Consider the following 13,295-nt stretch of genomic DNA (forward strand, 5'->3'; position numbering starts at 1 on the left):
CTCTTGGCTGATGTGTTATGTACTCTGGGATAACACAGGCTGCAACTCGATGCAGCTTTGACCAAAAGATACTCCAGACTTTTAAGTTCAATGTGATTTATTGAACCATTAGCACAGTTCTCTAGGAGTTCGATTCTCTTGCTATCGTAACTCAGTCTAACTAACCAGTCTGCTCTAAGCCACGTGGTGGGTGTGATGCTTCTGATCTGCCCCTGTCCTTCTCTCTAAGTGGTGCCTGAGGAAAGAGAAAGAGCATGTGTGCCCTGTCCTTTTATATGGGTTGCCCCCTTGTGGTAGTGTCACCTCTGGGTGTCTTGACTGCCCATTGGTCGTGTCCTATTCTATGTGTTCATTAGCTGTATGTCTGCATGTCATGACATCTCTGGTGCTCCCTCGTGTTTACTTAGTTGTAGTGTATTTACATTAACCCCTTGTGTATTTACAGTGATGTATATCACCACATTGGCAAGACGATGCAACACTGGACACATTAGTCCAGCTTGGCAATTTTCAGCAGTTGCCCACAGGAAGAATGGGGGACAAATGTTACAGGTAGCATCATTCGTCTTCAGAGGGACATCCAGGTAGGCTGTCTAGAGAGAAAATTTGGCTCCTTTGGATAAATGACCTAAAAGATCATTAGTTCCTGATAGGTGTGAATTGTCTAGGCTTCACTGCCATACAACAATGTGCTGATGATGCAGGTCTTGCAGATAAACATCTTGGTGCTGCAAGTCACTTTGTTGTTGTTCCATTTCCGTTTTGTTCATCACAGTTGGTAGCTACCTTTTCACTGTCTGTACTGAGCTCTTCGTCAAGAAACAGGTTCTTTGCATCATAGATCCAAGTTAGCAGAATTTGATGACTGCTTCCAGTGATGTGTTGGTGAGTCTGATTACCGAAAGAGACACATGTTGTCCCATAACTACAGTTTTCTTGACACTAATGGTGAGGCATGCTTGGGCATGTGCACAGATGGCTGCATCCTCAATAAGACACTATATGGGGAAGTAGACCGTGCCAAGACACCAGCAGGCCGCTCAAAACTCTGATTCAAGGATGCTGTCACAAGAGAAATGAAAGCCTTCAACATCAATCACCAGAAGTGGGAACCTCAAGCTGACAATCGATGCACATCAGTTGCAGGCAGGAGTTTGCCATCACAATGAGATTTAGTTTCAGAATCATAGAATTCCAGTGCAGAAGGAGACCATTCGGCCCATCGAGTATGCACTGGCCTTTGGAAAGAGCACCCTACTTACGATCCTACCAAAGCCTGGAAACACTGGCAAGGGACAGCTTCATGCGTAGCATGTGTGACAGACTGTCTTTCCAGAATTGGCTTGCAGATGATGCAGCAGATGATCTCATTTGGCCTCATCAACATTCTGAGGCTGTATTCCTATCATCTCTTGAGGTGTCAACTTGGTGAAGTTACAAGGCAGGACTACTTGCATGCCAAACAACAGAAGCAGCAAGTGATAGGCAGAGCGAAACATTCCCACAAACAACGGATCAGATCTAAGCTCTGCAGTCCTGCCACATCCAGTCATGAATAGTGGTGGACAATTAAACAACTCACTGGAGGAGGAGGCTCCACAAATATCCCCATCATCAGTGATGGAGGAGCCCAGCATATCTGTGCAAAAGACAAGGCTGAAGCAGTCGTAATAACCTTCAGCCAGAAGTGCCGAGTGGATAAACCATCTTGGTCTCCTCCAGAGATCCCCTGCATCACTGATGTCAGTCTTCAGTCAATTCGATTCACTCCACGTAATATCAAGAAACGGCTGAAGACACTGGATACTGCAAAGGCAGTGGGCCCTGACAATATTCCAGCAATAGTATTGAAGATTTGTGCTCCAGAACTTGCTGCGTCCCTAGCCGAGCTGTTCCAGTACAGCTACAACACCGACATTTACCCGGCAATGTGGAAAATTGCCCTGGTATGTCCTGTACACAAAAAGCAGAACAAAGCCAAGCCTGTCAATTACCGCCCTATCAGTCTACTCTCAATCATCAGCAAAGTGATAGAAGGGGGTGATAAACAGAGCAATCAAGTGGCACTTACTTAATGAAGACCTGCTTACTGACGCTCAATTTGGGTTCCGCCAGGGTGACTCAGTTCCTGACTTCATTACTGCCATGGTTCAAACATGGACAAAAGAGCTGAACTCCAGAGGTGAGGTGAGAGTGACTGCCCTTACCAGGTCACTATCCGTGTGGAGTTTGCACTTCTCCCAGTCTGCGTGGGTCTCACCCCCCACAACCCCAAAAATGTGCAGGGTAGGTGGACTGGCCATGCTAAGTTGCCCCTTAATTGGAAAAAAAATAATGGGTACACTAAATTTTAAAAAAGAGAAAGAGACTGCTCTTAACAACAAGACAACTTTTATCTGTATTTGGGATAGGCAACAAATGCTGGCCTAGCCAGTGAAGCCCACAAACTGGAAGAAATGAGTTTAAAAAAAGAATCTCTTGGAAATGGAAAGATGGCAAACAGTTCAGAGTGATTATCCCAGATCTGGAGCGGTAACAGCAGCTTTTGATTTTTTCTCCTCCAGTGGTAAAGTAATGGTCCATGCTCCTGGGCAGGCTATGAGAGTTACCAGGGCAAACACAAACACTCTCAAAGAACAGAAAGCATTGGGACTCGCCTAAAGAGTCACTAAACTCTAAAAACAAATATGAATGCAACAATCTGAAAAGTGAAAGTATTTGCATTTACATATATACTTTTATTAATTCTTGTTTTGTAGGTATCACAATTGCCTGGAATCTGGACTCGAAACATTAGCTCTTTTCTCTCCCTACAGATGCTGCCAGACCCGCTGAGATTTTCCAGCATTTTCTTTGGGGTTTCAGATTCCAGCATCCACAGTAATTTGCTTTTATTCCTTTAAGTGATGTTGGTTGAGGGATGAATATTTGTCAGGACACCAGTTCATTATAATCTGCAACTTACTCCCACTATTCTTCCTACTATTCTTTAAACATAAACCGTGTGAATCCCCACAGTCAGAATACTGTCACTCCCGCCAAGGTCCCAGGTTCGATCCCGGCTCTGGGTCAATGTCTGTGTGGAATTTGCACATTCTCCCCGTGTTTGCGTGGGTTTCGGCCCCACAGCCAAAAGATGTGCAGGATAGGTGGATTGGCCACGCTAAATTGCCCCTTAATTGGAAAAAAATGAATGGGGTACTCTAAATTTATATTAAAAAAAGAATACAGTCACTCCCAGATTGCCACTTCCCCAACCTCAAAATATAAAGAGACTGTGTATACACTAGGACACACAGTGAGATATCATTCAGATCTCACTACAATCTAGGTCACACAGTAAAACAACAATAAAAATTAGGGCTTTAACTATCGATCATCACTGTCCAACGGAATGATGCCTATGGCTGGGGAAGCAACATGTCAGAAATGGGAGGACAAATTACTGACCTTCCCCGAGGGTATCACATAACAAAAGATGACAACGGCTAAGGTAGGTTTCATGGATGCAAGCAACTCAAGAGTTCAGATGATGGGTTAGTACTTCACAGCTCATTGTGGTGTGTATCAAAAACTTCAGCGCACATTCTAACTTGTGTGGGTACTGGGTGGCTATTTTCTTGACTGAACCCAGGAATATAACGAAAACCGTTAATTTTTCAGCAATAAATCAACCATATACAAGTTTGGTGCTTTTTTCGGATGCACATTATTCCAACAAAATGACAAGCATCATTAACACTAGTAAAAGTACTAACTGATAAAGACATCATAAGCTAGCGTCAATGGAAACAAACTTGGTATTCTTCCTCTCCCAGTTTCTCTTGCAGTGCCCCGTTAACTTTTTATTCCCCCTTTCAGAAATTCCTAGGCAGAACATTTTCTGTTGTGTTCCTCTGCTCCATGAGGACCAGTCTTTCATCCATCAAGCTTCCATCCTTCCGATTTCCTTTTCTAAATTTCAGCACTCCACCACCTTCTCTCTACTTTCCGAAGTTTCAGCCCACATCTTTTCCTTCCAACTCCATGTGAAAATAAAACAGAGCGCTGGCAAGGCTAATAAACACCTGAGGTTTACAATGAGAAGAAGCTGAATTAACAGTGCTGAAGATGCACTCCAACCCTGCAAGCTGCAGCGATTGCCATGCTCATACAGCAGCTTTCACCTCGGCAATGCTTTAAATCTGATTCAGTGAAATCAATTCAATTTGACTTGGCCCTCCAACATTCACACTCCTGAATCTGTCGCCCTTATTTTGGCAGCAGAGTCAGATATCCAGTTTTTATGTGTCGTGTCAGAACAGGCAAATAAAATCTGCTAGCATTGTCAAATACTGGCTCACTAAATAGGAATTAAAAGGCTGCCATTTGGAACTGGGAACCAATTCCAAGTCTTTCTTGTGTTAGCTTATCTCAGCCACATTGTTATCAAAAGGTTTAATGATGGGAGAATACAGACAGTCATTTTTCCAGTAAAGTTTATTACAATGGGTAATTTAGCTGTGGAGGTGGGAACAGAAGAATTTTCCACCATGGGGGTGTGTGTGGGGGGAGAGGAGGAGAAGAGAGAGAGATTCCCCCTCCACCAGGCTGGCAGCTGTTTTGGTTACCACAAGGGCCTGCCTTTCAGGTGTTATTCAACAGAGGCCTTCTATGCACTTTTAATCAAAAATAAAGTTTATTCTACGAATTTAGTTAACATTTTTATAAACACACGCAGTAAGCATTTTTATCAACTACCAACATAAATACCCCATGCAGCTGCAATACTCTATGTATAACCCTGAATAAATGTTCTCCTTAAGCTGTTCCAATTTAATAACAGGATCCTATAAACCAAAAAATCCTTTTAAAGTGTGGCGCCGCACACAGCATTCAAGACCTGGTATCTATAAGGCTGTGGGATGGACACTGGTTTCCTTCCCAAAACAGCAGGTTTGAATTCCTTCCAGAAAACAGGTATTTCTTTTCAAGTTATCAAGCAATCTGGAAACAGCTTTTAAGCTGAAGGTAGAGAGACACTCCAAGATACTAGTCTGTCTGAATACAGCAGCCAAATGTGAAAATTAAAGCAAAAATCTGAGAGCCACCAAAACAAGCCCAAACCAAAATCGAAAGTAAAACACAGAGCCACAGCCCAGCTCCACCCAATGACATCAGTGAAGCCATGTGATAAGACAAAACATTTCTTAAAGGGACATTCCCATGACACCCTATCCATACTGGCAAATCCCACGTTTGACAGTGGAGTTGCCAATCCAAGAGTGCTCGAGAGCCTCCAGCCCCACCCCAGTGACCCTTAATTGGACAATAAGCATGCTCCTTGGCCAGCTCTTAGAAAATTGTGTCAGGAGGGGCCCCACCCTCAGGACTAAAATCCAGTCCCACGTTTAAGGCTCCAGTTTAATTTCTGGAAATTATACAAGAATATTACCTCACTGATATACAAACATTGTTTCCGAAGGTACACATAAGCTATAACAACTTAAAATCCTTGCAGAGTATCAAATTGTGTAAGAAATATGTTTTTAGACTCTTTGCGGCTTAAAAAAACATTTGTAGTCATTTGCTTATGTGTAATTATCATATATCTTGTACTTGAAGTCTGATTACTGGCTTCAATCTGAAAGATGTAGTCTGCATTATGACATTTTCAATCTTCAGAGAGGACAAAAATGCTTGATGGGAAGTCAGTGCATCCTATCGTGAGAAACATCACTAAGAGGGTAAACACTATTCCTTCGGTGTGCCACATCCACTCATGACACAAACAACAGTGTGGGTTTCAGGTTAGGAGGTGCAGGCATCTTCCTGTACTTTCCTATTAAGATGGTGAGAGAGATAACAAGAGAGCACAGCACCTACATTTTAATTGGAAGATGCACTGATATGACTTGTGTTGCTTTCCAAGATAGATTTCTTTGAACTGGCTGGACAGAGCTAAGCGATCTCACAAAAACAAGATCAAAGCTCTGCAGTCCTGCCAGATCCAGTCATGAATAGTGATGGACAATTAAACAACTAACAGGAGGAGGAGGCTCCACGTAAAACTCCAGCTTCAAGGATGGGGGAGCCCAGCACACCAGTGCAAAGGGTAAGAATGAAGCATTTGTAACCATCCATTTGTGCTGAGTGGATGATGCATCTTCTCCTGAGGTTCCAGCAACACAGATGTCAATCTTCAATCAATTTGATTCACTCCAAGTGATATCAGTAAACAGCTGAAGGCTGCAACAGCTATGGGCCCTGACAGCATCTTGGCAATAGTACTGAATGAAGACTTGTGCTCCAGAATTAGTTGCACTCCTAGCCAAGCTGTTCCAATACAGCTACAACTGTGGCATCTAACCGGCAATGTGGAAAATTGTTCAAAAGCGTCCTGTTCATAAAAAAACAGGACAAATCCAATCCGACCAATTACCACTTCATGAGCTGCTCTCAATCATCAGCAAAGTGACTGGATTTGTCGACCACATTATCGACAGGTCTATCAAGTAATACTTACACAGCAATAGCATGCTCACTGATGCTCAGTTTAAGTTCCATCTCCTGAACTCATTATAGTCTTGGTCCAAACATGGACAAAAGAGCTGAACTCACACAGATAGGTGAGTGAAAAAAATGAAATGAAAATGAAAATCGCTTATTGTCAGGCTTCAAATGAAGTTACTGTGAAAAGCCCCTAGTCGCCACATTCCGGCGCCTGTTCGGGGAGGCTGGTACGGGAATTGAACCGTGCTGCTGGCCTGCCTTGGTCTGCTTTAAAAGCCAGCGATTTAGCCCAGTGTGCTAAACCAGCCTCTATAACTACCCTTGACACCAAGACAGCACTTGACTGTGGCATCAAGAACTCCTGGCAACACTGAAGTCCATGTGAATCGGATAAAACTCTCAAATGGCTGGATTCATACCTAGCACAAAGGAAAGTTGGCGTGGTTCTTAGAGGCCAATCATCTCAGTCCCAGGGCATTGCTGCAAGAGTATCCACATAGTAGGGTGCGCAAACATCTTCAGCTCTTTCATCAATAATCTACCTCCCATTATTGAGATGGTGGCATAGGGGTAAGGTAACAATTAGTAATCTAGTGATCCAGGCTAATGCCCTGAAAACATGGGTTTAAATTCCATCATGGCAGCTGGTGGAATTTAAATTTGATTAATTAATAAAATATGGAATTAAAGCTAGTGATGGTAACTATGAAACTATTATTGATAAGGCGACACATGGCACAGTGGTTAGCACTGCTGCCCCACAGCACCAAGGTCCCGGGTTCGATCCTGGCCCCGGGTCATTGTCTGTGTGGAGTTTATATGCTCTTCCTGTGTCTGTGTGGGTCTGACCCCACAACCCAAAGCTGTGCAGGGTAGGTGAATTGGCCACGTTAAAATGCACCTTAATTGGAAAAAAAGAAATGATCATTGATTGTAGTAAAAGCCCAGCTGATTCACTAATATCATTCGGGAGGGAAATCTGCCATCCCCTACCTGATCTGGTCTATATGTGACTCCAGAGCTACTGCAATGTGGAAGACCTTAAATGCCCTCTGAAATGACCAAGTAAGCCACTCAGTTCAAAGGCAATTAGGGACGGGCACAAATGATGGATTTGTGAGCGACACCCACATCCCATGAAAGAATAAGTTACAAGGTCTGAGGTGGGGAAGTTCGCTGATGATTTTTCAATGTTCAGTATCATTCGCGACTCTTCAGATACTGACGCAGTCTGTGCCTACCTGCAGCAAGACCTGGACAACATTCAAGCTTGGACTGATAAGTGGCAAGTACCACACAAGTGCCAGGTATCTCTAATGAGAGAATCTAACCATTTCCCCATGACATTCAATGGCATTACTATTGCTGAACCCCCACTATTAGCATCTTGTGGGTTACCCATTGACCAGAACTTAAACTGGACCAGCCATCTAAATACTGTGGCTATAGGGCAGCACGGTGGCGCAGTGGTTAGCATTGCTGCCTCACGGCGTTGAGGTCCCATGTTCGATCCTGGCTCTGGGTCACTGTCCATGTGGAGTTTGCACATTCTTCCCGTGTTTGCGTGGGTTTCGCCTCCACAACCCAAAGATATGCAGGGTAGGTGGATTGGCCACGCTAAATTGCCCCTTAATTGGAAAATGAATTGGGCACTCTAAATTGATTTTAAAAACCCCAAACACTTAATACATAAATACTGTGGCTACAAGACCAGGTCAGCGGCCACAAATTCTGCAGTGAATAACTCACCTCCTAACTCCCCAAAGCCTGTCCTCCATCTACAAGTCACTATTAGAAATGCAATAGGATACTTGCCTGGATGAGTCTGTTATTAAAGATGAGATTGCGAAGTACTTGGAAGTGCATGGTAAAATAGGACAGGATCAGCACAGCTTTGTCAAAAGGAGGTTGTCTCTGACAAATCTGTTAGAGTTCTTTGAGGAGGTAACAAGGAAGTTAGACAAAGGAGAACCAGTGGACATGATTTATTTAGATTTCCAGAAGGCCTTTGACAAGGTGCCTCATAGGAGACTGTTGAATAAGTTAAAAGCCCATGGTGTTAAGTGTAAGATCCTGGCATGGATAGAGAATTGGCTGACTGGCAGAAGGCAGAGAGTGGGGATAAAGGGGTCTTTTTCAGGATGGCCGATGACTAGTGGTGTGCCTCAGGGGTCTGTGCTAGGACCACAAGTTTTCACAATATACATTAATGATCTGGAAGAAGGTACTGAAAGCACTGTTGCTAAGTTTGCAGATGATAAAAAGATCCGTAGAGGGACAGGTAGCACTGAGAAAGCAAGGTGCTGCAGAAGGACTTGGACAAGCTAGGAGAGTGGGCAATGAAGTGACAAATGAAATACAATGTGGAAAAGTGTGAGGTTATGCACTTTGGAAGGAGGAATTTAGGCATAGACTATTTTCTAAATGGGGAAATGCTTCAGAAATCAGAAGCACAAAGGGACTTGGGGGTCCTTGTTCACAATTCTCTTAAGGTTAATGTGCAGGTTCAGTCGGCAGTTAAGAAGGCAATTGCAATGTTAGCATTCATGTCAAGAGGGTTGGATACAAGACCAGGGATGTACTTCTGAGGCTGCAGAAGGCTCTGGTCAGACCCCATTTGGAGTATTGTGAGCAGTTTTGGGCCCCGTATCTAAGGAAGGATGTGCTGGCCTTGAAAGGATCCAGAGGAGGTTCACAAGAATGATCCCTGGAATGAAGAACTTGTTGTATGAGGAACGTTTGAGGACTCTGGGTCTGTACTCGTTGGAGTTTAGAAGGATGAGAGGGGATCTTATTGAAACTTACAAGATACTGCGAGGTCTGGATAGAGTGGACGTGAAGAGGATGTTTCCACTTGTAGGAAAAACTAGAAGCAGAGGACACCATCTCAGACTAAAGGGATGATCCTTTAAAACAGAGATGAGGAGGAATTTCTTCAGCCAGAGGGTGGTGAATCTGTGGAACTCTTTGCTGCAGAAGGCTGTGGAGGCCAATTCACTGAGTGTCTTTAAGACAGAGATAGATAAGTTCTTGATTAATAAGGGTATCAAGGGTTACGGGGAGAAGGTAGGAGAATGGGGATGAGAAAATATCAGCCATGATTGAATGGCGGAGCAGACTCGATGGGCCGAGTGGCCTAATTCTGCTCCTGTCTTAATGTCTTATGGTCTATGAGTGTGGCTCTAACACTCGAGGCTCCACACCATCCATAACAAAAGCAGCCCGCTTGATTGGTACTCCAACTTAAAAATTCACTCCCTCCACGACTGCCACACAGTGGCATCAATGTGTGCTATATACAAAATGCACTGCAGCAACTCGCCAAGGCTCCTTCAATAGAACCTTCCATACCTATGAACTCTATGACCTAGAAAGATAAGGGCAGCAGGTGTGTGGGAACACCGCCAGCTGCAAATTCTCGTCTAAGCCACAAACCATCCTGATTTGCAACTACATCCCAGTTTCTTCAAAACCTTGGGTCTCCCTGCCCTACAGCACTGTGGACGAACCTGTGCCAGATGAACTACCGCAGCTTGAGGCAGTGGCTCACCACCACCATCCCAAGGGCAATAGAATGGGCAACAATGGTGGCATTGCCAGCAATGCCTCCATCTCTTGAAAGAATAAAAAAAATCATTTGGAATTTCACCCTAGATTGTATTCCGTCATTAGGCAGGCAGAGGAAGCACCACAAGGACACTCTGAAAGCCTCCCTAAATAAATACAACATCCCCCTCGACACATGAGAATCAATTCCCTCAGAATAAACTGGAGAAGAAGGCGCCAATTATCTGGAGTGTCACAGGATGGAGCACCCAAAGGCCAAGTGTACACAGCGGAAAGAGAGCGCAGAACCCCAGAGCGTCCCACCCACCATCTCATCAAACACTACCAGCCAAACCTAAGACAGAGTCTGTGGATCCAGGATTGGACGATTCAGCCACAACAGAACCCACCTCCCGGGAGTGGAAGCAAGTCATCCTGAACCCTGACAGACTGCCCGGGAATGGTACAGTAACGCACCCTTGCATTTAAAATACCCTGTGTTATTTGCCAGAAAGTGGGTCCTGTTATTGGACATTGTTGATTAAGCTTTCCAGCCATTTCTTTTTTCAAAGAGAATGCATTTCGGGGACATACCATATGGACTCATTCACTGGTGGGCAATTGCCAATACCAAGACATAGTTCCGGTTAAATTTGTGTCATATTTACCGTAACCTTTATATGTGGGAACATACATCAGTTCTCAACTTGCTCAAACTCCTGATTTCCAAATCTTCAATCATATTTATGGCTGGATTTCCGCCTCAATACCTGCAGGATTGGTTGGTATGACCAACAGCTCCCAAAAATAGATTCCCCTTTAGGCTAATCGCATTTTTCTTTGGTAATCCAGAGGAACCTGTTCTCTGATGATGTGTGCAGGGATTGGGTCCTCTCACCCTTCTCTTTCCTTTTACAGCTCCAATGCCATTCTAACAATTTAGAAACGGGAACCTTTTCTTAAATGCCCATGAAGTTACTTGGCAGGATTGTCCAGTCTCCCAGTCATGTGTTTCTTGGTGGCGTGAGGTGCGCACCGTTGACTGGAGGTGCGTTTCTCTGGTCTCGCTGCTGTCAATGACACGTCCCATTGAAGCCACCCGACGTCACTGAGAAACCTGCCGGGGGGGGGGGCGCGCGGTGCGCGCTGCCAACAAGGCCAGAGAACCCCGCTGCCGTGAATGGCTGGCATGTTGAACATTCTGATTAAGTTATTTTAATGTAATCAACTTTTGGGCGGCATGGTGGCGCAGTGGTTAGAACTGCTGCCTCACGGCGCGAGGACCCGTGTTCGACCCGACCACGGGTCACAGTCCGTGTGGAGTTTGCACATTCTCCCCGTGTCTGCGTGGTCTCACTCCCACAACCCAAAGATGTGCAGGCAAGGTGAATTGGCCACGCTAACTTGCTCCGTAATTGGAAAAAATATGAATTGGGTACTTTATTAAAAAAAAAGAAAAAGCTGATTTTTTTGTTCTCCCTTCCAAAACTTCTCATTTTCCCACATTATACTCCATTTCACAACTTTTGGCCACTTACTCAACCTACCAATATCTCTTTGCAAACTGTTTGATTCCCTCTCGCAACTTTCCTTTCCACCTGTTTTTGTGTCAGCTGCAAATTTGGCTACAGTACATTCATTTCCTTCTTCCAAGTCACTAATATAAATTGTAAACAGTTGCGGACCTAGTAATGATCCCTGTGGAACCTCACTGATTACAGTTCGCCAACCTGAAAAACAATCTCTTATCCCCCACTCGCTGTTTCCAGTCCATTAGCCAATTCTCCATCTATACCAATATACTACCTCCAACACCATTGGCTCTTATCTCATGACTTTCTCTTTTGTGAGGTACCTTGTTGAATGCCTTCTGGAAGTCCAAATACAGCACATCTACTGGTTCCCCTCTATCCACTCTGGTTAAGGCTTCCCCGAAAAACTCCAATAAATTAGATCATAAAGTTCATAGATTGTACAGTGCAGAAGGAGTCTGCACCAGCTCTTGGAACGAGCACTGAAGCCCACACCTCCCCTTTTCCCCGTAAACCAGTAGTCCACCTAACTTAAGGGCAATTTAGCATGGCCAATTCATCTAACCTGCACATCTTTGGACTGCGGGAGAAAACCGGACCACCCCGAGGAAACCCGCGCAGACACGGGGAGAGCGTGCAGACTCCGCACAGACAATGACCCAAGTCGGGAATCGAACATGGGAACTTGGAGCTGTGAAGCAACTGTGCTACCGTGCTGCCCAAATTAGTCAGACACTATTTCCCTTTCATGAAGCCATGCTGACTCTGCCTGATTAGATTATGATTTTCCAAATGTGTTGCTATCACTTAATAATTGATTCCAACATTTTCCAACAAAATATGTTAGGCTAATCAGCCTGTAGTTAGCCGCTTTTTGACTCCCACCCTTTTTGAATAGGGGCGTCATATTGACAGTTTTCCAATCCTCCGGACAGAATCCAAGGATTTTTGGAAAATTACAAACAATACATCCACTACCTCTGTAACTACTTCTTTTAGGATCTCAGGATGCAAGCCATCAGGACCAGGGGACTTATCTGCATTTAGCTCCATTAGTTTGTTGAATATTACTTCTCTAGTGGTGATGATGGTATTTAATTTCTCCCTGGTATTCTTTAAAAAAAAAAAAAATTTTTAGAGTACCCAATTCATTTTTTCCAATTAAGGGGCAATTTAGCGTGGCCAATCCACCTACCCTGCACATCTTTTTGGGTTGTGGGGGCGAAACCTACGCAAACACAGGGAGAATGTGCAAACTCCACACGGACAGTGACCCAGAGCCGGGATCGAACCTGGGACCTCGGCGCCGTGAGGCAGCAGGGCTAACCAACTGCGCCACCGTGCTGCCCCTCCCTTGTATTCTTTAGCATTAATGGGATGTTCAAAGTATCTTCCACTGTAAAGACTGATACAAAGTAGCTGTTTAACTCTTCGATCATTTCCTTGTTCCCCATAACTATATTTCGGACAAGACATTAAACCAAAGCCCCATCTGCCTGCTTGCGTGGATGCAAAAGATCCTACAGCGCAATTTTCAAAGAGCAGGGTAATTGTCCACAGTGTCCTAGCCAATATTCATCCCTCAATCAAAACTACAAAAGCAATGACTGGTCATTGTCACATTGCTATTATGGGAGTTCGCTGTGCACAAAGCCGCCGCTGTAGGAAGCACATTACAAAAGTACTTCAATTACTGTAAAGTATTTTGTCACTATTGATGGTCAT

At 44.3% G+C, this 13,295-nt stretch overlaps 1 protein-coding gene across 6 annotated transcripts in view; it reads right to left on the reverse strand.

The window, feature by feature from the left end:
* Positions 1-13,295, reverse strand: part of capn15 (calpain 15) — a 449,339-nt gene that overhangs the window by 102,371 nt on the left and 333,673 nt on the right. The window lies entirely within an intron of this gene.

Source organism: Scyliorhinus torazame, chromosome 17 (assembly GCF_047496885.1).
Source record: "Scyliorhinus torazame isolate Kashiwa2021f chromosome 17, sScyTor2.1, whole genome shotgun sequence".
Taxonomy (NCBI): Eukaryota; Metazoa; Chordata; class Chondrichthyes; order Carcharhiniformes; family Scyliorhinidae; genus Scyliorhinus; species Scyliorhinus torazame.